This window comes from Equus asinus, chromosome 2, assembly GCF_041296235.1.
Source record: "Equus asinus isolate D_3611 breed Donkey chromosome 2, EquAss-T2T_v2, whole genome shotgun sequence".
Classification (NCBI taxonomy): Eukaryota; Metazoa; Chordata; class Mammalia; order Perissodactyla; family Equidae; genus Equus; species Equus asinus.
Genome location: NC_091791.1, coordinates 40,399,500 through 40,425,756, shown reverse-complemented (window position 1 = coordinate 40,425,756; position 26,257 = coordinate 40,399,500). Strand labels below are relative to the sequence as shown.

Genomic DNA, 26,257 nt, shown 5'->3' with positions numbered 1-26,257 from the left:
AACAAAGTTTGACATTCTGGAATAAAGCCACTTGGAAATATTGGCTGGGTACTGATCTAATGGATTTCCAGTGACCTGGTAAGGTTGAGCAAAGAATGTTGCTCCCTCGGGTAAGCACAAAGAACCTCAATATTTTGGGGAACCTCACAAAGAGAGAGATTCACCCAAATCTGTAGGTACTGCAGGTGGAATCTGATGACAGATCCTTTACTTGGCTTTCCTGGCCTCAAGAGGCCTTTAAAGTTCAACCTGAGATTCCTTATAAGGTTCAAGCAAAGCAGATTTAAAGGGCCAATAAGCAATTGCTGTTCTTTCTGTACTTATGTAAATAATTATGCCAAATTTATTAAAACTAGACTTATTTTGCAAGCCAGTTAGTCCTATTTGGCTATCTCTATAAAACTCAGGGTGGTTTTAGAGAGAAAGATTAGGTTTCAACAGAAACTATAATATACATTTTTAGATGTTGGATTTGGTTTTGTCAATAGTCTTTAAGATTTTTATTGCATCTGTTAACTGGACTGGATCCTGAATTCTTTTAGTCTCCTGAAATATCTGGCTACAAACCTCCAAACTAATATTTTCAGGGGTTTTTCCCATCCTTTTCATTTAGTGTCATTGAAAACTAAATCTGCCTTTTTTCCTGTCGCCATGCAAACTGAAATTGGAGGACTTAATATAAACTTAAGAGAGATTCATGTCTACTGCTGTGTAAGCAACTCAAAAAGTTACCTGAGTGCCCGATGACACCATCAGAGGTATTTCAAACTTCAAAAGATGCTTCAACCCTAACTTCTAAGAATCTTGATTGGCTACCCTCTGGGCTCAAGAACTAGTTTACAATTTGCTCCAACCATTAACCTTGTTTTTCTCTTTTTGTTTCTCTAGAAAAACTTCCTATTAAATACCTGATTACTTACATGATACATGCCTAACTTTGGGAGCCTACCTGCATCACCACCTTATTAAAAGACTGGTTCAGTGAGATGGAACAACCTATGCCCTGTTTCAGCAGGGAGTAGCTGTATCAGTCACTGCCCCAAGTCCCTCAAGATTGAGGGATGGACATAAGATGGGGGGGGGGGGGAATTGGTACTGACCCTGATATTGGTTCCCCCACATTATACCCAGCAAATGTGGAGTTAAAAACAAAACACTCATTCCATGCTTACTCGCTGGCTTCCTGGCTCCAGAATCTGCTATCCTCCATGGAGACAGACACAGCCAAGGGCAAGCACCTGGATTTGCTTTCTCCTCCCCACAAGGAGATACAGGGTGGTGGGAAATTTGCTGTCCAGCAATGTCATGGACTCCCTCGTCTCTGCAAGTAGTCTCAAGGCCAAAGATAGGCTGGTGGGAAAGCTCGAACCAGCAAGGACATATGCTCCCATTCCTCTACCTAAAACCCCAAATAGAAGCCCTTCCTTTCAGCTTTTCAGGGAGTTTGGGATTTCAGCATTAGCTGTCCTTTCTCCTTGCTCAGTGCAGTGCAATAATAAAATTCCTACTTTCTTCTACTACACCCAGTGTCAGAGATTGGCTTGCTGTGCAACGGGTGAGTGAACTCATTTCAGGTTCAATAGCACTACTTCAATGAATATATCCGTGAGCCCCTATCTAAATCTAAAGTGACTCATGAAACATTTGCTTTGGCATATATTCTAGTCTCTCATTAGAATAACAAAGAATAACATAGAACTTGGATAACAAAATATAGAAGTAAATTAAGGTCATAGTTTCTACAGTCCTGACGGAAGGTAAGTCATCACAGAACAGAAAAAGACCTATTACTTGTCAAGGGTGAAAACCAGTTTTCCTGACTCAGTAAAGGGCCATTGCTCCTTTTACTGTCTGTTCAGCTGCCTCTTTCTGCCTGACTTTAGATTGCTTGAAAATTATACATTCTTCGTTTTCTGCTTATGTATTGATTTCACTCACACACAAAACCTACAAGAGTTTTAGAATTTTTTTTAGCCCTAAATCACAATGATAAAGAGCACAGCCAGTAACTTGTAGCATAAAATTTTAAATAATTTAACTATTTCACTTTTTTGATGTTTTTGAAAAAGAACATTATTTATATAAAAGCTATATTAAATGTCCAGAGAAGTCCCTTATAACTGTGTTGAGATGTCACTCTTCAATGGATAAGAAATCCTCTATACTCACCCATTTTAAGGGGAAAAACCACTGTGGAGGAGAGAACTGATATTTCTGAGACAATGGACAATGGAGAGAGGGAAGCAGGATCCTCTGATCTTAAGTTACGAAGCCCATAAAGATCTGAATTGTCTTATCCAAGAATCCCTAAATACCAGTAGAGAGGAGCACAAACTATAATTAGTCTCCATAACTTGACATTTTCCTTTTCCTTTGCACAAGAAACGGGTAAATGACCATTGACGGAGAGAAGAGAGGTATAAAAGGCTCATGACAAATCTGTTAACTGGCCATGCATGATTCTAGAGTTTAGCTCCAAATGACTATTTCCTGAAAACCTCTCTCACAGTTACAATCTTAGCCAAAGAGTTTAAAAGATAATACTTGTCCTTCAGATTTCTCCATGCGTCCTTCTCACCCCGATAATCCACTTATCTTGGGGTACCCATGCTGACCCTCACTTATCCTGCCCTTCACCATAGCTTTTTGCCAAGTCTCAGGAAAGGTAAATACCATCTCCCTTTTCCTTCCACACCCAAGTAAATGTCCTTTTTGTCTTCCCTTATCAGCTGTAGGCCCCTATCTAGTAGGTGAGAATGTGAACTGAGTTCATGCATTTAATCATTCTGAATGCTCAATGTGTTCTCTGCTAACAGATTTCATTTACCCTTAAGGTAAAAGTGCATGATTCCGACGCTGCCTTCAAGTCTTCAATCCAATGCCACTGTCTCAATGAAACTTTAACCTGAACATCCTATTAAAAATTATAACACAAGTCCTATGCCATCTGTCCTCACTATATTTTTCTTCATAGCACATCACTTTCTAATTGCCTATAGAATTTCCTCATTTCTTTTATTTATTGTGTGCCTCAACCGACTAGAATATAACGTCCCTTCGAACAGACTTTGTTTTCTTAATGCTTTATCCCTGAGACTAGCAAAGCACCCAGCACGTAGTAAGTTCTCAATAAATAATTGTTGGATGAATTAATTAATCAGAGATTGGAATTAATTAATCAGAGTTCTTATTGGGTCACTTCATGCTCACTACATAGGCCACAGCCTTTTCAACTGGTACAGCTATTAAAGGATTATCATTTTTTATTTGCACTTCCTCTCTGTGCCCTTTCTACTTTACTCCAGGCCTTTTCTTGTCTCTTGTCTGAATTGTTGCATCATTACTGGCACGTATTTCCTCAGGCTGGTCTCAGATACAACTTTTCCTTCATCTTGATAGAAAAGTCAAATTCCTAAATTGCAATATTTCACCCAATCCATACGTTCTATAACTCATTTTTGCCTCTTTATTGTTTATAGGATAAAGTCTTAGCAGAAAGGACAGTCCATGATCCTACCTTTGCTTCCAGCCTCTATGTGTTCCCATCCAGTGGTGTGCTGGAACCAGTTTGTACTGGCTCTTGAGAACAGGTTGTGTGCACCTCTTTCCAATTCTGCATTCAGTGAGTCCTTGATGGTGGCTTGAAATCAGTCCTACTATGAATACTGACACCACAAAAATTGGCAAACCCTACAAACCTGGTCATCTCTTCCCCTGGAGAAACAGTTAAACATTTTCCAGCACACCACTGTTCCCCTCCCACCAAATACCTACCACCCACCAGTGCTCCTCAACTCTATACATATAAGAGAATGATTTCTTAATCACTTCCATGTCTTGGCTATTGTGAACAACGTTGTGATAAACACAGGGATGCATGTATCTTTTTGAATTACTGATTTCACGTCCTTTGGATAAATACCCAGTAATGGAATAGCTGGGTCATATTTTATTCCTATTCTTAATTTTTTGAGAAATCTCCATACTGTTTTCCATAGTGGCTGCACCAGTTGCATTTCCAACAGCAGTGGATGAGGGTTCCTTTTTCTCCACATCCTCCCCAAAACTTGTTATTTCTCATCTGTTAATTATATTCTTTCTGATGGATGCAAAGTAATATCTCATTCATAGTTTTGATTTGAATTTCCCTAATAATTAATGAAGTTGAACATCTGTTCATGAGCCTGTTGACCATCTGTATATCTTCTTTGGGAAAATGTCTGTTCATATCTTCTGTCCATTTTTTTTTATCAAGTTGTTCATTTTTTTGTTGTTGAGTTGTATGTGTTCTTTATATATTCTGAAATTAACCTCTTGTTGGATATATGATTTGCAAATAATTCTTCCTAGTTGGTGAGCTGTCTTTTCACTTTGTTGATTGTTTCCTTTGCCTTGTAGAAATTTTTAGCCTAATCTACTCCCATTTGTTTATTCTTTCTTTTGTTTCCCTTGCCTGCATAGGCATGGTATTCAAAAAGATGCTGCTAAGAGCAATGTCAGAGTGTAGTCCTCATATTTCCTTCTAGGAGTTTTATGGTTTCAGGTATTACATTCAAGTCTTCAATCCACTTTGAGTCAATTTTTGTGTATGGTAGAGATAATGGCCTACTTTAATTCTTTTACACGTGACTGTCCAGTTTTCCTACACTATTTATTGAAGAAACTTTCCCATCTCCATTGTATGTTCTTGGCTCTTTTGTTGAAGATTAGCTGTCCATAGATGTGTGGTTTTATTTCTGGGCTCTCAATTCTGCTCCATTGATCTGTGTGCCTGTTTTTCTGTCAGTACCATTCTATTTGTATTACCATAGGTTTGCAGTATATTTTGAAATCGGGAAGTGTGATACCTCCAACTTTGTTCTTTTTTCTCAGGATTGCTTTGGCTTTTGGGGTCTTTTGTTATTCCATGTAAACTTTCTGATTCTTTGTTCTATTTACATAGAAATTGTTATTGGGTCAGATTGGGATTGCACTGAATCTTTAGACTGCTTTGGGTAATATGGACAATTTAGCTATGTTTTTTTCTACCAATCTATGTGTATAGAATATTTTTGATTCTTAATATCTTCTTCAATTTCTTTCAGTGTATAGAAATACAACTAACTTTTACCTGTTGATTTGCTATCTTGCAACATTACTCTGTTGATTATTTCTAATAGTTTTCTGGTGCATTCTTTAGCGTTTTCTACACATAGAATCACGTAATCTGCCAATAGTGACTGTTTTACTTCTTCCTTTCCAACTTGGATTCTTTTATTTATTATACTTGCCTCATTGCTCTGGCTAGGAGTTCTAGTACTATATTGAGTAAGAGTGGTGAAAGTGGGCATCCTTGTCTTGTCTCTCTTTTCAGAGGAAGAGCTTTCAGTTTCTCACTGTTGAGTATGACATTGGCTGGGGGTTTGTCATTTATGGCCTTTATATTTTGAGCTGCTTTCATTCTATACCCATTGCATTGAGAGTTTTTATTGTGAATGGATGTTAGATATTGTGTAATGCTTTCTCTGCATCTAATGAAATGATCATGTGATTTTTATTCTTCATTTTGTTAATGTGGTGTATCACATTGGTTGACATGGGCTTCCTTTCAGTTCCTAGAACTCTTGTAGCACTTTTATGCCTCAGCATCATCAGCCAAATTTTCTTCTGTTCTTCACTTTCATTAGTAATTTCCATGAATAAGGCATAAGAGAGTCAGTGACAGAAAACCTTTGATAATTTCTCCATGGTGCCCATATTTCATCCTGTCTCATCCCCACCTTGCTATTGATGATGACTCAAATTGTTCTTGAGCCACCAATTGGGTTTAAAAATCCTCTTGAATCCATATAGATGTGGCTTCCAGAATTTGCTAGGAACAGTGAATTTCCTTGCTTTAACCTTTTTTTCTCATTCTATTTGGAAAAGTATATTCAGGGAATGTTCTATTAATGGGTATGGAGATCATAAAAAAATAATTTTTTTTGAGGAAAAGCTACCTTTGGAATGAGGTGTGTGGAAGAACCCAAGAAGGAATTAGAATAAAAATGACTTCCTTCTCTTCCTTCTTGGAGTGTAATATGTTAAAAAGGGACCGGATTGGAATACCCATGTATGAATACCTGTGCTTTTTAATTTTCCCTTTCCTTTACCTGAAAGCCCAGAATTCAATTGAATCTGGTGAATAGTATATATTTCTCCTGGCCCAAATATTTCCTCTGCTGTTCCCCAGCCACACGTCGTAACAAGCATCTGCCAGAAGGAAGTCCAGGCTGTTATTGGGAGGGTTGGAAATCCAGTTTGTGGCCAATGTGAGAAAATCATGTTGCAAAAACACAACAGGTCTGGCCTAAAGAAGAAAATTCCTTAAAAGCTTTGAAATTCATCCTTGTTCTAAGAAAACCATGAAAATAGAAACAGGCTTTCATATGACTATAATTGAATACATTTGCTTGATTGAGTTGAATATTTTTGAAAATTTTATCCTATTGTAATGGTGGTTTCTCAGTTGACAAAATTTATCAAATGGTACACTTTAAAAATGTGCAGTTAATTGTATGCCAGCTATATCTCAAAAAGCTATTGATAAAATTATAGTCTAAGGAAATTCAGCATGATGTTAATTTAAGTGGTCAAGTTATGGGTTGCCTTGCTTAATTTTATTTTTTTTTGTACTTCACAATTTTTGTACAATAAGAAAAATGTTAATGGTACTAGAAAAAAGTGACTTTTATCTGTTGAGGAAATGAACCTCTAATTGCCTCCCATTCTCCCCTCTGTAACACACACTCTGGCTAATTCTTCCTGATCCTCCAGGACTCAGCTCAGTTATTATGTTTGAGAGCAAGCTTTCTTTGACTTCCCCTAGCTGGGTTAGGTTCCTTTGTTAGAACTTCCAGTTTAATGTTCTGTGAACAGTTCTAACATTGCACTTTTCACATATTATTATCATCATCTGTATTTGTCTATCTCATTGACTTACTGGTGATCTCCTTGAAGGTTGAATACATGGCTTCATTACTGTTGTATTCACACAATAAGCAAGACTCATTGAGTCCTTAGAAGAAATGGAAGGAGGAACAAGGGAAGAAAGAAAAAACAGTAAGGAATGAAGGGAGGAAAAGAGAGAGAAGAAGGGAGGAAAAAAGAGGGAAAGGGAAAAAGAAAAGTAGAAAGAGAGAAAAAGGCAGGAAAGGAAGAAGCTTGTACCGTCTACTACCTGAATTTTTCTTCCCATAAGGAATTCTGTTGATCTCAAGGATATAACCATCTTCAGTCACAATTGCAGATTCTTCACCTGTGTATCCCCAACAGGAAATCATCTGACTCCGATGATTCAGGAAAACCCAAAACTTTAAGTTTTAATTGACTTTTTAAATGTCCAGTAATTAGATATTGTTAATGATTTTTTAATTGGTCATGTAAAAGCTTAACCCCCTCCCATGATTCTAATCATGGTAATATCTCTTAGTTTTATGTTTTTTCCCCTGGTAACTTACAATATTTACAGTCACTTCAAGGTTTTCAGGATTTAATTTTCCAAAGAAACCATGTGTAGTTCTAAACGCAGAGATCAAACTTGCCACAATTAATAACAACCACATTTTTGTCCTGCCTGAAACAGAAGAATAATCCATATCGTGGTTAACCCATTACACTTTCATAATACTCTTATTTTGTGCTTATTTTACCTTCATGCAAAGTAGAGAAATACTTTAGGTTTGATTATATTTTGTTGGGCAATAACCTGGGACAAGTAAATGTCAGCAAAGGCATTTTAGTATGGAACATATTTTCACTCTAACGATCCCTTTTGTTTAAGAACATTTCCCATTTGGTTTTCAAGCCATATTGGATGAAGATTAATAGTTTAAAAAAGTTTTCTAACGCCCTCCCCCCAAGCTATAATGATTGAAAATGTCTCCAGACATTGCTAAATGCCCCTTGGAAGAAAATCACCACCTTCTCCCTCTTTGATTCCATGTGCCTTCATTGCCATGAAATTTTTTACTCCACTAGCACATAATCAACAAAGCAACATAAGTCAGCTCCTAAGAAGAAATGCTTCATTCCGTTTTCTTGTTTGCATAAATCTGTTTAGGACATTTCCACTGCACAGTATCTCCACTTTGTAGAAGGGAGGGTCCTTGAACAACTTACATCTGACAATTAGAGTACTACAAAAGGTCCATTTATTACTCTTTCCAATTCTAAGACAATACTTTTGCAACAGAAATCTTTCTTACTATGTTGCAAAAATTATTTTGGAGTGTCATGGGAAAATTTTTATAAAAAGGTAATTCTACGTAAAGGATAAAATTTTTTCTGCGTATCAATTTTCATTGCAAATGTTAACTAATTTAATCTGTTTGAAAATATATTTTGATATCAATTGACTTGTACAGCAACAAAGAAGTCTTTATACCACTAGTAAATTGTCACTGCATATTTTATTTGTACTGTAAGACTTCATTCATTTGGATCCTAGTAATTTGAAATATTTGGGTAGTAAAGAATATTTACAAACTGAAATTTACTTTGTATCACCAAAGTAAATTAATGATATAACAAATCATCATTTTAAAATAACTTGACAAACACGTATTTATTCCCACAAAATCATTATTATAGTTATTTTAAATCTATTAATTAGGTCCTTCTTTATTACATAGCATGCTGTTACAATAGTTTAAACATTATTAAAATATCTGTAAAGTGTACTTAATATTTTTCTTAAAAATATGTTATTTGTGCTAATTTATCTGATTTCTAGTTGACTGGGAATATGTTTTAGTAGCCAATCATCCAGGAACATGTAGCATTCTGTTAGAAAGAATACTGGACTTATATATGGGGGACATTGAATCTGAATCAATGGGTCATATTGTAAAATGAAGCAACAAACTCAGTAATCTCTAGCTCTATTTATCTTATAAGATTTTATTAGTATTAGGTTTTTAATCTTTATTTAAGCCTATTAATAAAGGTACATATCAAGATTATGACAGGGGAAGTCCATCTCTAAATACTCTACACCATAATCAGCTAAGAACACTTTTTCAAAATTTATTTATTTGACCCTTTTGGAAAGACAAAAATGAAAGTATATTAAAGACGTAAGAAAACACTTATTTTTAAAAGATTTTGTAGTACTTTACATTTCCCAGGAAAATGATAAAGATAGACTTAAGGAGGGGTTCAAAATAACAAAGCATAAAATTTTTACCACAATAGTATACAAAGCACAATTCTGTATATCGTGTGATTTCAACCTCACAACAACCTTATGGAATTTGTCAGATATTTATTAACATCACCATTTCACAAATAAAGAAACCAAGGAGCACAGAGATTCTAGTTTATGAAAATCATTTTCTTGTTACAATTTAAATGCTTAGACTATAGTCTATTTCTGTCTGACAAAGGTTGAGATTCTATAGATAATTTCTATGGATATAATAAACAGGTAATAACCATTAGCATTTCATAGGAGAAGAAAATAATCAAGTTACTATTTGTAGTTTGATATGCTGTTATCATAAACATCACTATTCCTCATTTCCCTCTTGCCCACTCCTCCATTGTACCAGGTGGAAGATATGAAGGTTCCCACTCCAATGTGCAGTGGTGGACAGGACATTCTGGTCGACCCAATAGATGTTAGGAATTTGGAACCAAAAATCTCCAATCTCATTTACCATAAGAAGATTCCTTTCTACAATCATCTTGATTTTGTATTAGGATTAGATGTTTATGATCAGATTTACACTGAAATAATCACAATGATGAATGAAACTCAATGAGACTGAAGTTTTCTTTTGCTCTGCACATATTTTCCCAACTCTTCTGAGGGCCCCTTGCTTTTCTGTATGTAAAAGTTCTCTTGCTTATCTTTTGTTGCTTAAACATTTTTGGTTTTAGAGTCAGAATCATTTGGCTAAATCATTTGTATTTGTACAAAGAAGAATGAGCACTTATTAAATATTTCATTCATCTCGTGAATGCTTTTCATGTCATGGTAATATTTATATTTTTGCCAAGAAGAGAGCTCTTTGAAGAGTAAGCATACTTCTTATTGGCAATAAAGTAATCTTGAAATATTTATGCAGGAAGAAACCAAAGATGTATTGTATGCATTTGGGGGATATGGTGTCTGGAGAAAGAACTATAAAAATGCCTACCTTAATTTTTTGTCAAGGAAGCCAAATAGGACCTTGTCAATTAGTCTTCTTGTCTGAAATTCAAGGAAACCAGGACTTCTCCTGTCTCACCACCTGTATGGCCCAGTAACTGTTTTGAAGAAAGTGTTTGTATTAGTATCCCCTAGTATGGAAAATAGAAGAAACTTTCTTAAGATCATTTTTCTGTTATGGGAAATGCTCTTCCCAGGATTAATAGTTCCAAAAAGAAGCATGTCAATCAGTATAAAATATAAAGTGTCAAAGGCTGATAAAACATTGTTTATTGACTCCCAGGGTTGCATTCACTTTTAGTCATGCATTTATCTAAAAGAATCTGAGTCATTAACATATGATGCTATCAGACTGAGTCACTCCATATGTGTTGAAAGCCCAAGAACAATGTGAGGTTATCAAAATGCTTTGGCCACTTTCATTCATCTGTTACGATGTGCTATCCAATCAGGTAGCCAGTAGCCACACATGACTATTTAAATTTAAATCACAATTAATCAAATTAAATTAAAAATTTCAATTCCTTAGTCTCTCTAGCTGCATTTAAAGTACTCAATAACCATAAAGGTTGCCGTTTACCATATTGTAAAGCAGGAATATACAACATTTTACCAGTTGCAAAAACTTTTATTGAAAAGCTCTGGAAAAGGAAGAGAGCAAAACTTGGGGATGGCAAATAGTAGAGCTATCAATGTTTAGAACATTTTACAAAAAATACACACAACAGAAACAGAAAAGGAGAACAGATAGTTTATAATATCAGTTATGAAGGACTGGGAAATACTTTAGGCAAAATTCAAATTGTGTGTCATTGCAATAACTCCAGTGTTGAAATCCTTTCTAAAATGATGGATACAGTCTTAGATTTATAGATCCTCACAGGAAATAGGCAGATGCCCTCAAAGAAGCCACATTGTGTGAAGCAACTTAAAACTGATTGTGAAAGTATCCGTTGTACATTATATACCTAACATACAGTTATTGGTAGAATTGTGATGATATTCCAAAACCACTAACCATGATATAGAGCTTCTGAGTATTAAGAGGGCCTGCTTTTAGTGTTCTCTGCACCAAGAATTCTTTCTAGATCTAGAAATTCCCATCCAATACAGCTTCCCATAGAATCTGCCAACAACTCAAGCAGGAATGTTTAAAGACGTAGAAAATTTGCTTCTGTAACATTTTTGAATTGCAAAATAGCAAGGATAGACTAATATTTATTATAGAGATAATTCAGAAGGAAACAATAAAAATTGGACTTTTAGAAGCAATAGAGAGAGGCAAAGAATTTTCTACAAATTTGCATATATGTTCTAATGAGAGGCAAAAAGATAACAATTTTTGGTCACTGTAGGCTGAATATCAGTGTAAGAAGCTGAAAGATTCAGAGGAATTATGAAAAAACAAAATTACATAGAAAGAAGAGGAGAGTCTAGAGAAGTTCAGTCATGAAACAAATACTTCATAGGGCACTTACAAAGTGTTAGGCGTTATACCAAACAATGGGATACATCTGGGACCCAAACAGATAAAAATCCCTACTTTCATGAAACTTTTGTGGAGAGAAAAACAGTAGTCAACATTTATTGAGGATAGCAATGCACATTCTGAGGATTTTATATATTATAAATAACTCACAGAGGTTTCAAAAAACTGACTGTAAGGTGGGAACAATTACTGTCTCTATTTTGCAGATGCAGAAATTGAGGCAAGGAAAGAAATGGTAATGTCTTAGTCTTCTTGGGCTGCTAGAACAAAATGCCATAGCCTGGGTAGCTTAAACAACAGAGGTTTAATTCTCACAGTTCTGGAAGCTGAGTAGTCCAAGATCAAGGTACTGACCAATTCAGTTCCTGGTGATGGCCCTCTTCCTGGTTTTCAGGCAATTGCCTTCTTGCTGTGTCATCACATGGCACGCTTTCTTGTCTCTTCTTAGAAGGGCACATCTCTCATCATGAAACCTTATGATTTCGTCTAAACCTAACTACTCCCCAAAGGCCCAGTCTCCAAATACCATCATATTGGGGTTAGGGCTTCAACATATGAATTTTTGGATGACACAGTTCTGTACATAGCAATTAATTTTGCTGAAAATCTCACAAGTTGTGATTGGCAAGGCTTGCATTCTGGCACAGAAAGTCTGACTCCAGAGTTTGAGAATTAAGTACCATATTTTCACATTTAAGAAACATTTCCATTTCTGGGCTCAGGGTTTCATCATTGTCCTATAGATAAGAACTCTGTTTTCAACATTACAACCACACTTCTATAGCTAACATTTGAAGTTGATATTCATCTATATTTGATCTATATAAACCGCTTAAGAAAATCTAACCTTCATTCCATCTTACAAATTTAATCTTTGTCAAGCAAATCATTTATGTTTTAAGAAATTCCAAGTTAAAATAAGTCTTTTTCATTGTGTACATGAATTAAATCAATCCTATTAACAATACTGATTAAGATCCTAGGATTCCCCACGTGGACAATCATTTGGTAACATTACCTTTGAGAAGAGACCTAAATAAGGACTTTACAGTTATGGTCTCACAGCTGTCATAAAGGAATCTCCTATCAAAATCTTCTGAGGGGAAGGGGAAACTGCTGTAACCATTTGAAAATGTTAGCTTCCCCTTTATAGCTGAAACGGTAAAGATGTTATTTGCCTGACATTCTTTATTTACTTGTTGAAGAGTGTCCTAGCCAGGTTTAGCTGATTGCTTAAAAACTCTCATGGAAAAAAACCTGCTGATGGAGGTAAATGGGACGGTGACTCTGGAGAATAGCCTAGAAATATCTATTAAAGCTAAACATATACATAGCATATGACCCAACAATTCAACTCCTAGGAATATACAGAAATCAAAACATATGTGCACCAAATCTGTATACAATAATGTTCATAGAAACATTCTTCATGATATCCCCAAATGGAAATAAACCAAATGCTATCAATGATAAAATGGATAAATAGGTTGTGGTGTGTTCTCACAATGGAATACTCTCCTACAGCAATGAAAATGACTGAACAGCTGCTACATAAAAAACACAGTGGACACTCCAGCCATAAATAAACCCTGTAAGTCATTCCATTTGTCTATTTTCCCCCGGGGTAAAAATTCCCCATGCAGAGTTACCAAAGGGAAATAAAGAATAAGATATTAGGAATGCACTAGTCCCACCTCAAACCCACAAACTATACACATAACATATGGGTTTTTGTGCAAACATATGCATGTTTTTTGAGGCATTGCTGTAGATTTTATTACTAATCTTTATTATACCCTTACAAATTGTAATTCTGAAACCTACAGAGATAAAGTAAACCACTAAAAGTCAAAGTAAAAATAAATAGCTGAGAAGGGGTTGAAATCCAGATCCCCTTGGTTCTATCATCCACTGTAGCGCTCTTGAATAGTGGTTCGAATCCATGAATTAAGGTTTCTGCTTCATAGGATTGTCAGATAATTGACCAAAATAGTGTATTTGTGCCGAAGGCTTGGCACCCACAATGAAGTGTCAGTAAGTAGTAGCTTTTTTTTCATCACTTCAATTATCTTTTGAGAGGATACGGCATTATTGCTCAGCTTACTGTTACTATGTTTTAACTTTAAGACCGCAACTGGCACAAACTGACTCATAAGTTCTAAGTTGCATTTTACTTGGTAGCTTTGTAAAAGGCCTAGATCTAAAGAAGCTGAGAAATCTGTCCTGAGCAAAGCAAGCGTGGCTTTCAGGGGATCACTCAAATATGGGATGGAGACAGCCAAGCAGTATATCCAAGGAGGATGCAGAACACTGGAAGGGAAAAGACTTCATGTCAGGAATTTCTTTTAGACGGAATATAATTTTGGAAATGAATAGGTGTTGATATAGCAATACCATTGAAGGAAAAGGCTTATGGGATATTCCTAAAAAGAAACAATTCTGCAAACTGCACCAATAGTACAGAAAATAGCATTATATACATATCAGATGTCAGTAAATCACTTAAGTTTGAACATATTAACATGGAAAAAAGAAAAATCTAGATAGATAGGAGCTACAGTCAATCCTCATTAGAGCCAGATTCCATATTTGACAATTTACCTGCTGGCTAAAATTTATTGCAATATGTTGCTTTTACAGTCATTTGTGAACATGCACAGGACAGTGAAAAACTTCAGTGGTCAGTTTTGCACGTTCTCAGCTGCAGTCAAACAAGATGGCACTCTGCCTTATTTCAGCTCTCATATTGTAAACAAGTATCCTTTTCGCAATCTAGTTAGTGCCATATTTTTTACATTTTTGTGCTTTTTGCTGATAATTTTTCTGCTTAAAATGGCCCTCAGTCATATGCTGAAGCATCGTCTAGTGTTTCTGAGCACATGAAGGCTGTGATGTGTCTTACGGAGAAAAGCATCTGTTAGATAATCATTGAGACATGAGTTACAATGCTGTTGGCCATGAGTTCAATGTTAGTGAATGAACAGAATATATTAAATGAGATGTTTTTAAGCAGACACACACATAAAGCAAGGTTATGTATTGACTATTTGATGAAAATGTTGTGGCCGGGGGCTCACGGGAACCTAACTCTATTTCACCTAAGAGCAGTGATTCAGTATTTCCTAATTCAGTGTTTCTGTTGACTTTATAGAATATCACTACTTCAAATAACAAGAATCAACTCTAATTCCTTAAGAAAGAAAAGAAACACTCTCATGGATCTATGAATTCATGTTTTCTATCAAAGTAAGCCAGTTAATGAAGAGACAAGAATATTTTTAATTTCTCCTTTATAAAATGGTATGTACATACAAATTTTCAATTAAAATTTTGGAGACAACCGTAAGTTCACATGCAATTGTAAGCAATAATACAGAGAGAATATACATTTTATAATGCTTTTAATCAATATCACAGAAATGTTTAGAAAATCTTGAGGGCAGTGACAATTGAGTGATATAAATATAACCCCAACCAGAGGTTCAAAGAGAGAATAAGTGAGCTCTAGATTTGGGGTGAATGCAGGGTGAATCTAAGGAGGAGGAAAGGTTTTCTAAGGAGTAAGAAATCCAAAGTTAGAGTGTACCAGATGCTCACCCTGTTGTGACATGAGTACTTGTGCCACATTTGATTTGTCATCTCTGGTTTTTAATCATGCACCAATACTAATTGCTTAGAAACGTAAATAAAAGTTTATTTTTAAGAATAAACCACACAAATATTTAGATATATTAGAGAGAAAAAGATATTGGTTTAATCACTGACAAGGAAAAATGAAGCAAAGATGACCATTTCAAAACAGTGTATGTTCTTTTAAATTGCACAGATCAACTGTTCTACTATAAAATTAATTTGAATTATACCTAATTGATCCATTAAAGTGAGCTATACTTTCTCTCCAAATTAATTTTTTGCAATTGCTTGCAAGGGACTGTAAAACATGGTTCATTTCTTAAAGATTTCTTTTTCTTTCTAGATCTTTGAGTGCTTAACTCCACAGGTATTTACTAAAAAGAAAGAATAAATATAATCTCTCTCAACTCAATTTTGCCATATGTAAAATGAAGGAGAATAATGTCTAAGAGCTCTTAGAGCTCTAGCATTTTGGATTCTATGGGCACTAGTTCTCTGTCTCTCTCTGACATATTCCTGCATAGGCTACGTGTGCTTACAAACACAAAGCTCAGCCTCCCTTTTGGCATTGTATAATTTTATGCCCTTAATTTATCTCCTTATGTCCTCAGCTAAAACAAGCTGTTTCAGGTTTTGTCCATTAGTGCAGTTTCTAAGACATCCAGACTACAGATCTAATATTAAGAATTGGTATAAAGAACAGCTGCTGCCTTACATTTAAGGTCCCTGGTCATAGGAGAACACAGTGAGGAGGTAGAGGGGACCAGGGCTTTAGGAGTCCTAGAGGATGGGGACCCTGAAAGTAAGATGTTGAGGACAGGGCCCCTAAAGGTGGGGCATTGAGGAAACCCACTGGTGGAGTCAGATGTTATAACTATCTCATCTCTTCTGTGCCAAGCACTGAGCTGAGCTTTGGGTGGGCATTATCTGTTAATCCTCATGGCATGTGCAGGAAGTTCAAGAAAGTGCCTCATCCCAGGCCATGAATGAACTAAAGGACTGCCCCTTGCAATTCCATAACTCAAATCTGTGGACCACCTGAAGCTGTGTCCTGGCTGCAGGGCAGTGCTGGCCTATTTCGAGGATGATGGCATCTACATCAAGGAGCTGGACACTTTGCCACTGGAGCTTGAGACCCTACTCTTCTCTGCATGTTGAGGCCTACAGGTGCTGGAGGTGGAAACCTAGATCCTGACAGATTGGCAGGATAAGAAAATTGGCTACTAATGCCTGAGGCTAGGTGGATGCCCTGAGCTTTGAGCTTCCCTGGCCCGGGAAACCCAAGAAACAGAAACTGGAAGGGAAAGTGAGACCTGGGCCTGGCCTCCACGATGGGTAGCTCTAATCCAAAAACCTTCAGTCCAAGCTGCAGGAATATGAACTCACTGATGACCCCATCCACATTCCATGGATCTCCAGGAATGACACCTCCAACAGATTCTGAGCTTAGGTAGAGCCTCAGTGTGCTTATATCATCAGCAAAGAGATATACGTGCTACGGAAGCTAATGAAACATCCAAAAGATGAGGCCTAACGTTGCTGGATCTCATACCTGGGAAAATTCAACTCCCCCAAGTGCTGGGCACTGGAGGACCTGCTAGAGGAAAAGGATGGGCCCAGTCAGTGGCTGACAAAAAGAAAGTCGAGCCACTGAGTAAACTACACACTAAAGATGGGTATGCCCTGCTGAAGAAGGCTGAGGCCCAGCATAAGCAGCCAGAAGACTGGCACCCTTTTGGTGCCCTGATGAAACACCTCCTAGAGTCCCAGGTGAAGGAAAATGTTATTTACCCTATGGAAGACTCTCCTATTCATGACATATCTGGGGGAGATTCCAAGGCTGGGGTACCAGCACCTCTCCCCACAATCAGAACAAGCCCTTCCATGTACCACATACCAAATTCCTGGAGAGCCATATAAAGGAGGAGCTGATCACTCAGGGCTTGCTGGAGTCTCAGAACCAAAGGGGACACAGAGGATAAGATCACTGCTGACATACACAAATGGCAGGCCTGCTTAATCAGATTCTGAGTACCCACAACTGCAGAGAAGCCCAACCTGCTGAGGCTGCAAAGGAAGAGGTGAGCAACAGAAGCTGAGGCCACAAGTCCTCAGAGCAGACACTGAGGTCGTGGATGACTTCCACAGGATCATGGCTGCCCCATGGAAGAAGCTGATCCCCACCAAGACGGACAAGGCTTGGAAGAGTCTGAAGGAGCAGTGGAGCAACCCAGAGCTGCACATGTGTAACCTATACTCCTGCCTCAGGCTGCCTTCTTTCTGGCATGGGAGAGAAGAGGTGAGGAGAGGAGGGAAATCTGTTTCCTAAAGCTGCCAGAAGCTGCACATGGTGGCTGCCTTGTCAGATGATGACAACTTGAGAGGACTGTGGCCTTCCTTGAGGTCTTTTGGCCTAGCTCTGTACAGCCAGGACATGGAGGCCCTGCTACTCCACTGCTCAGATTCTGCTTGGTCTTCATAATGATTGTTGCTTCTTTTGGGGGCCTTCCTCTTCCCCTTCATCAACATCCTCCACTTCCATACTCCCTCCCTTTATTCATCCCTTTCCTTCTTCTTCTGTTACAAATTTCACCCATCAGCACACCCTCAACAAATAAGTTAGATAAGACTCCCTGTCTCAAGCTTTGTTTTCTAAAGAACCAAAGCCAAGGCGTTGGGGAAGAAGTATTTCAGCCAGAGGGAACAGCTATGGCAGTAGTTCTCAAACTTTAACCTACATCAAGATCACCTAGAGGACTTGTTAAACATGGTATTCTGAGCCATAACTATAGAGTTCCTGGCTCAGTAGGTAAGGTGGACCCAAGAATTTTCTTTTCTAGCAAGTTTCCAGATGATTCTGACAATACAAATCCAGGGTCCAGATCTTTAGAAGCCTGAACCAGGGCAAAGCCCTGGGGCAGAGGCATAGCTGGAGCACATGAGGATACTAGGTGGCCAGTGTAACTTGAATAGCCTGAGTCAGTGGGGAAGAATCAGATGTAAGATCAGAGAGGGAACTGGAGGCCAGGTCATGCAGGACGATTTAGGTAATTAAAAACTGTATGGTAAAACCATCTACAGATTCAGTGCAATCTCTATCAAAATTCCAAGGACATTTTTCACAGAAATAGAAAAAGCAATCCTAAATTTTTTTACAGTGACAAGACCCTGAGGAGGCAAAGCAATCCTCAGAAATAAAAACAAAGCTGGAGGCATCACACTTCCTAGTTTCAAACTATACTTCAAAGCTGCAGCCATCAAAACACTATGGTACTGGCATAAAAATAGAAACATAGATCAGTGGAACAGAATCAAGAGCCCAGAAATAAACCCTCATATATGCAGTCAACTAATATTTGACGAGGCAGCCAAAGAATTCTAAATGGAAAAAGGATAATTTCTTCAATAAATTGTGATGGGAAAATTGGACATTCACATGCAGACAAATTAAACTGGACTCCTATCTTATACCATTCACAGAAATTAAACCAAGAGAGTGATGTCAGAATCAACGTGAACTGAGTTGTTCCATTTATTTCTCCTCTCAAAGTTACATCCAATCGGACATCCGTTGACCAACAGAGGATTCTCTACACAGCACAAAAGGATGCCTAAGAGATCCATGCAGCTATACATCTGAAGGTGGGTGGACTGGACCCCTGTGAGGCAGAGGAACAAGAGGAGCAGCCTCTTCTACCTCACTCAGCAGCAGCAATTCAGGGATTGGAGTGGAAAGAGCTGGTGCCATGGTTCATGCAACTGCAAGTGGAATGGGGCCAGTAGGTGCCATGGCTCACATGACTGTGAGTGGATGAGACAGGAACAGAAAAAAACAGTGCAGCTTGCTTCCTGTCTGTCTCTCACAGGATCTAGCCCACGTGCCTGTGATCAGTGGGTGGAGGAAGAGAAAACAGGTGTGGCATGCCCCCTGCCCATCTACCAGTGGATTCAGTGAACATGTTCCCTCCCTCTTCCCCTGCAGTGGCCAGGTCTTTGCAACAGTTGGGATAGTATACAAAACTGAGATTTTCCAAGCTGCGTCAGAGCTCCCTGACTTGAGTTTTAAAAAACACACTGACTAACGCCAGAGACCAGAGGGTGCACAAAGGAGCAGCAACAAAACCTCTCCCTACTTAGCATCTTTCCCCCCTGAGTGGTGGCAGGTGGAACCTGTGACCAGAGGCTTCAGGAACCAAAGCAGACCAGTGACCTAGCCCCCAGTGGCAGCACCCCTGACACTAGCTTCACCAGCAGCGGGGGTTGCATATAAGTCCCTGGGTCCCTGGGACTTTAGCAGTGACAGCAGCACCTGTGAACCCAGCATCCCTGTCAGCAATGCCAACAGCACCCACAGACAACTTGGGGGCAGCAACAGAGGTGGTGCACAAGGCAGCAACATCCAAATCCATGGAGAGCCCATAGAGAGCCAGTAGGGGAACACGAGGTCCAGGCAACCCTGGAAGCAGCAGACGTACTGACAGCCTAGTGACCCTGGTAGCCATACCTGAGACAACAATAACATCATAAGCAGCAAGGCATCAGCAACCTCAGAGGCACAAGTAGCAAAAGAATGGCACTGGCAATGCCTCTAGCAGAGGCAGCAGAGGGTGGAAATTTCAGGCTCTCAAATACAACCAGAAGGAGCTCAAAACCAAAGTAACCAAAACTATACCCAGATAAGAAAGGTGATTACTACCACAAATTCACCAGCAAAGGATCTATTCATCAAATACCACGAAGAACTATAGTAACACAGCAGAATAGAAAGGGAATGAGAACTCTTCAGAAACCAAACTTGAAGTCACAGAAGATTACAATCTAACTGACAAGGAATTCAAAATAGCTATCATAAAGAAACTCAGTGAGTTACAAGAAAACTCAGAAAGAGTTCAGTAAGCTAAGGAATAAAATTCACGAACAGAAGGAGTATTTCCAAAAGATATTGAAGCTCTGAAAAAAAAAGGCAAACAGAAGTTATGGAGATGAAAAACACAACTAATGAGATGAAAAATAATGTAGAAAGCATTAAAAGTAGAGCAGATCATATAGAGAAGAGAATTAGTGAGCTCAAAGATGGAAACCTAGAAATATTTCAGGTGGAGGGGGAGAGAGAACTAAGGTTTTTAAAAAATGAAGAAATTCTTTGAGAAATATGCAACTAAATTAGGAAAAGTAACATAAGGATTATAGGTATCTCAAAAGGAGAAGAGAGCAGAAAAAGGAGCAGACAGTTTATTCAAAGAAATAATAGCTAAGAACTTCCCAAACCTGGGGAAAGGATTGGACATGTAAGTACATGAAGCTAATAGAACTGTTAGTTACATCAATGCAATAAGACCTTCTCGAAAGTGTATAATATCAAAACTATCAAAAGCTGATGATAAAGAAAAAATAATACAGGAAGCAAGAGAGAAGAAAATAACCTAAAAAGGAAACCCCATCAGGCTTTCAAAAGATTTCTGTGCAGAAACTCTAAAGGCTAGAAGAGAGCAGAATGATATATTCAAAATATGGAAAGACAAAAACTATCAACCAGGAATATTCTATCCAGCAAAATTATCCTTCAGATATGACAGAGAAATAAAAGCTTTCCTAGACAAACAAAAGCTGAGGGAGTTCATTCCCACTAAACGTACCTTACAGAAATGTCGAAAGGAGACCTCCTACCTGAAGCAAAAGGCAAAAGTCTACAAACCCTTGAGCGAGGAGGTAGACAGAATCAGAATCTCCAAGAGATATTTGCACTCCCATGTTACTTCAGCATTCTTGACAACAGCCAAAATGTGGAAAAAATCTAATTGTCCATAAGTGGATGAATGGGTAAAGAAGATGTGATATACATATATACAGTGGAATATTATTCAACCATGAGAAAGAAGGAAAGCCTGCCATTTGCAACAACATGGATGAAAGTTGAGGGTGTTATGCTAGGTGAAATAAGTCAGAGAAAGACAAATACTGTATGATATCATTTCTATGTGGAATCTAAAAAAGCAACCTCAGGGCCAGCCCCAGTGGCCTAAGGGTTAAGTTCAGCGTGTTCCAGTTTGGTGGCCCAGATTCAGTCCCAGGTGCAGACCTATACCACTCTGTTAGCGGCGATGCTGAGCTGGCAGCCCATATACTAAAAGATAGAGGACGGTTGGCACAGATGTTAGCTCAGGGTGAATGTTTCTCAGCAAAAAAAAAAAAGTAAAATAAATTAATAAATTCACAGAAACAAAATAGTGTGGTGTTTACCAAGGGCTGGGGATTGGGTGAAATATGGTGATGTTGGTTCAAAGACTACAAAATGAATAAATTCTAGGGATCTAATGTACAGTATGGCAATATAACTAAAAATACTATATTTTACACTATAAAGTCGCTAATAAGTTAGATCCTACATGTTATCACCATAAAAAGAAATGATGATTATGTGATGTGATGGAGGTGTTAGCTAACTCATGGTGGCAATTACTTTTCAATATATAAGTGTATCATATCAACATGTTGTATACATTAAATGTATGCAAGGTTCTATGTCAGTTATATCTCAACAAGGCTGGGAAAAAAATCACTATTGGTTCTATTCTGTGTGAGATGGAGTTTAAAACAAAGAAGGACCTGGAGTGGTTACATTTTTAGCTAGGTCACTCTGGCAGCTATATTTACAGGTTATAAGGAAGCCAGGGTGGAAACAAGGAGATCAGTTAACAGGTCATTTTGTACTAATCCAGGTGAGAGATAATAATGGCTTAGAATGATGTGGTAGCAGTGGAGGTTATGAAATTGGCCAGATTCTAGTTATATTTTGAAAGTTGAGCTGGCATTATTTGTGAACAGCTTGAATGTGAAAGAAAAGAGTTAAGGATGACTCCAAGATGTTAGTCTGAACAAAAGGAAGAATAGAGTTCACTAATTGAAGCAGGAAGATTCAACCAACACCAGGTTTTCTTGCTGGTGACTGGGAGGAAGTGGCTTGTAGGGAGTTCACTTTTTGAAATATGATATGAGATATGGCATATCCAGCTTGCTTGACCATACTGAGAATATAGATGTATAATGGAGAGTTTCATGAAAGATTCATAGAAAACTACACAAGGAAACAAACAAAAGCACCAAACAATTATTAATCTCATGGAAAAAAGGAAGTTGTATGACAATGTAAAGGTAATCATAGAACATTATAGTTTATCTGGGAATGTAATTTACATCGTCCTGATAATGTACAATTGGCTTACTAAAAATTGATGGGGATAGGAAAAATCCTCATGGAGGCAATTGGGCTAGGGGCTGGGGGTAAAAGAGAGTTAATCCTCATCTTCTGTAGTGGAAAATCAATCAGGCAGTATCAGTCAAAGCATATTATTTACAGATTTGTAATGCCAACGATGGAAATAGTTGTCTTCAGGGAGCAGAAAATATAAATGAGAAAATGGGTAAGAGAATGATATCTCTTATCTAGCTATTCAATTTTTAAAAGTTATGTAAATACATAGTTATGAAAAAAGCATAAAACTTATGGGGATATCAACAATTAAGTGTAACTTTTCAGACGTGGTTCATCTACACTAAAAAACAATCCATACCTTTCATTGTCCAATATGTGTCTTCAGTTAGTCCAGGTCAATTATAAAACAGTCTACATCCCTTCTTTCTAGTCTGATTTGATTGTTGTGGTTACTGAAATAATTGCAAGTAAAATACAATTGTCCCCTTACATTCTTGAGAAAAATATATTTAGATATTTGTGATACATCAAGTTATTAAATTTCCCTTCCTCAAGTTACATCAACGGCAGTTACCGCAAGGGCAGATGATTTGTAATATATAACTAGAAGCAGAGGTGAAACTTGTTGGCATTCAGAGTCTCTCACCAGGTCAAGTGCCCAGTCAACTTATGAGTCTCTGAGCACTCATTTCCCCCTTTCAAATTCATGCTTTTGCATATATGGAAGTGCATCGGAGAGTCATTATAAATTGATGCAGCCATAATAAAATTAGAATTCCAAGATTTTACTGTAACAGAATATGGATTATATGGTTCAGGCTCAGAGGACATTTCTGTTAAAATAAGAGTTGATTAGGTCTCCAAATTCATAAAAACCTTTACTTAAACTTTCTCAAACACCATGAAGGAAAAAATAGAGTCTCCCCCAAAATATTTTTAACTGCTTTTGTTTTTTCTTCTCCCTATTTCAATGCCTTATATAGCACAGCCATTCTCTTCAGAAACATTAAAAACTGCTTCAATCATTCTCCTGAATTATTTTTTGTTCCTTCTTTCCTTATTGCTTCATCTCAATTCTTCATTATAAAACTTCATGTCCCAAGATGGCATTGCAGGGACCCCTCTCCTGAAAAGACATTGAATCTTCTTGACAACACAGTGAGAAGGAAACGGATGGGATAACTCTTAAATTCATTATCTTATGAAAATAAAGTAGTTGTTCAGTTCATAATAGGAATGTGTTGTAACATAATGTGATCACTTATTGGGTAGTTACCACCGAATCGACTTGAAACAAATGTATTTATACATGTCCACCATCTCGTCTATACTATCCAGAGACCTACTTAAGAAACTCATATTTTAAAAAGTGAACTCTGTGTTTCCCTAATATCTGGCTGACTCTCAGCCTGCGTTCACTTATAAACTATCCTTCTTTCATGCTCCCTTTGTCCACCTCCCAAAGAGATAACACAGGACTGTCTCGAAAAGGGTTATAACCAGAGATTTCCTAGAATGTCTGGTATGGCATGAACAAGAAGAAGGTAGAAGAACATGGACATCAGGGTGTTTTCAGGAGGTAAGTCAGATTGTGCAAGGCCTTATAAGCCATTGTTAGAATTTAAGTTTTACATCGAGTGAAATGAGGAGCTATTGCAGTAGTTGAAGCCAAGAGGAACATGGCTCGACTAATAACATCTTAGAAAGGATTACTCTAGCTGTGGCATTAGAATGGACTGGAGAAGGCACAAGTAGGAGCAAGGAGACCAATGAAGAGGATATCGTAATACTCTATAGAAGACACGGTGATGGCTTGCCAAGGTGGAAGTAGTGAAGGTGTAAAAAGTAGGTACCTGTCCTAGCAAATGGAATAAGACAGTAAAAGAAAATAAAAAGTATGCTGATTGAGAAGGAAGAAATAAAACTGTCTTTGTTTGCAGAGGATATGATCACCTATGCAGAATATCCAAAAGAACTGAAAAAAAAAAAATGCTAGAACTAATAAGCCATTATAGCAAGATTGCAGGATGCAATATTAATAAAAAATTTCAATCTCTTTTCTATATATAGTCATGCACTGAATAACAGCATTTCAGTCAATGATGGACCGCATATGTGACAGTGGTCCCATAAGATTAGTACCATATAGCCTGGATGTGTAGTGGGCTGTACCATCTAGGTTTGTGTAAGTACACTATGATGTTTTCAGTATGATGAAATCACTTAATGAAGCATTTCTCAGAATGTATCCCTGTCATTAAGGGACACCTGACTGTGCCAGCTATAAATCAGTGGAATTTGAAATTAAAAATATAATATCATTTGCATTAGCACCCAAAAATGAAACACTTAGGTATAAATGTAACGAAATAGGTGCAAGATCTATATGAGGAACACTACAAAATGGATGAATGAAACCAAGAATGAAGTAAATGGAGATATATTTTCTGTTCATGAATAAGAAAAATCAATATTTCAAGATGTCAGATCTTCCCAACGTGATCTATAGCTTCAATGCAATCCCAATCAAAATCATGGCAAATTATTTTGTGGATATTGGCAAATGGCTTCTAAAGTTATATGGAGAGGCAAAAGAGCCAGAGTAGCCGACACAATATTGAAGTAGAAAAACAAAATTGGAGGACCGACATTACCCAACCTCAAGACTTACTCTACTTACTATAAAGCTACAATAATCAAAACAGTGTATCATTGGTGAAAGAAAAGACAAATAGGTCAATGGAACAAAATAGTGAGGCAAGAAACAGACCTATGTAAATATAGTCAACTGATCTTTGGCATAGGAGCAAAGGCAAAACAATGGAGCAAAGATAGTCATTTCACTAAATGGTGCTGGAACAATCAAACATTACATGCAAAAACATAAATCTAGACATAGACATCTTAAATCTAAACACAAAAATTAACTCAAAATTGATCATAAATGTAAATATAAAATTGAAAACTATGAAACTCCTAGAATATAACATAGAGAAAACCTAGATGACCTTGGGTGTATGATGACTCTTTAGATACAACACCAAAGGCACAATTGGTGAAAGAAATAATTAATAAGCCTGACTTCATTAAAATTAAAAACTTCTGCTATGTGAAAGACAACATCAAGAAAATGAGAAGCCGGAAACAGACTAGGAGAAAATATTTGCAAAAGACACATCTGATAAAGGACTGTTATCCAAAATATTCAAAGTAGTCTTTAGATTCAATAGTGAGAAACAACCTGATTTAAAAATGGGCCAAAGACCTTAACAGACACTGCACCAAAGAAGATATAAAGATGGCAAATAAGCATACAAAAAGATGTTACACATCATATATCATCAATAAAATGTGATTTAAAACACCAATGAAATACCACTGCACACCTATTAGAATGGCCCAAATCTTGAACACTGACAACATCAAATGCTGGCAAGGATTTGGAGAAATAGGAACTCTCAATCATTGCTGGTGGGAATGTAAAATGGCACAGTCACTTTGGAAGATAGTTCGGCAGTTTTTCATAAAACCAACATAACTCTTACCACACAACCCAGCAATCTCACTTCTTGGTATTTATCCAAAGGAGTTGAAAACTTATATCCACACAAAAACCTTCACACACTTATTTATAGCAGCTTTATTCATAATTGTAAAAGTTTAGATACAACCAAGATGTCCTTAAGTAGGTGAATGGATAAATGCACTACGGTACATCTAGACAATGGAATATTATTTAGCACTAAAAAGA

General features: G+C 37.4%; 1 pseudogene; it reads left to right on the top strand.

Annotated features, from left to right (window-relative positions):
* The first annotated feature begins 16,275 nt into the window (after window positions 1-16,275).
* On the top strand, window positions 16,276-17,622 carry LOC106822171 (transcriptional adapter 3 pseudogene; annotated as a pseudogene).
* The last annotated feature ends 8,635 nt before the right edge of the window (window positions 17,623-26,257 follow it).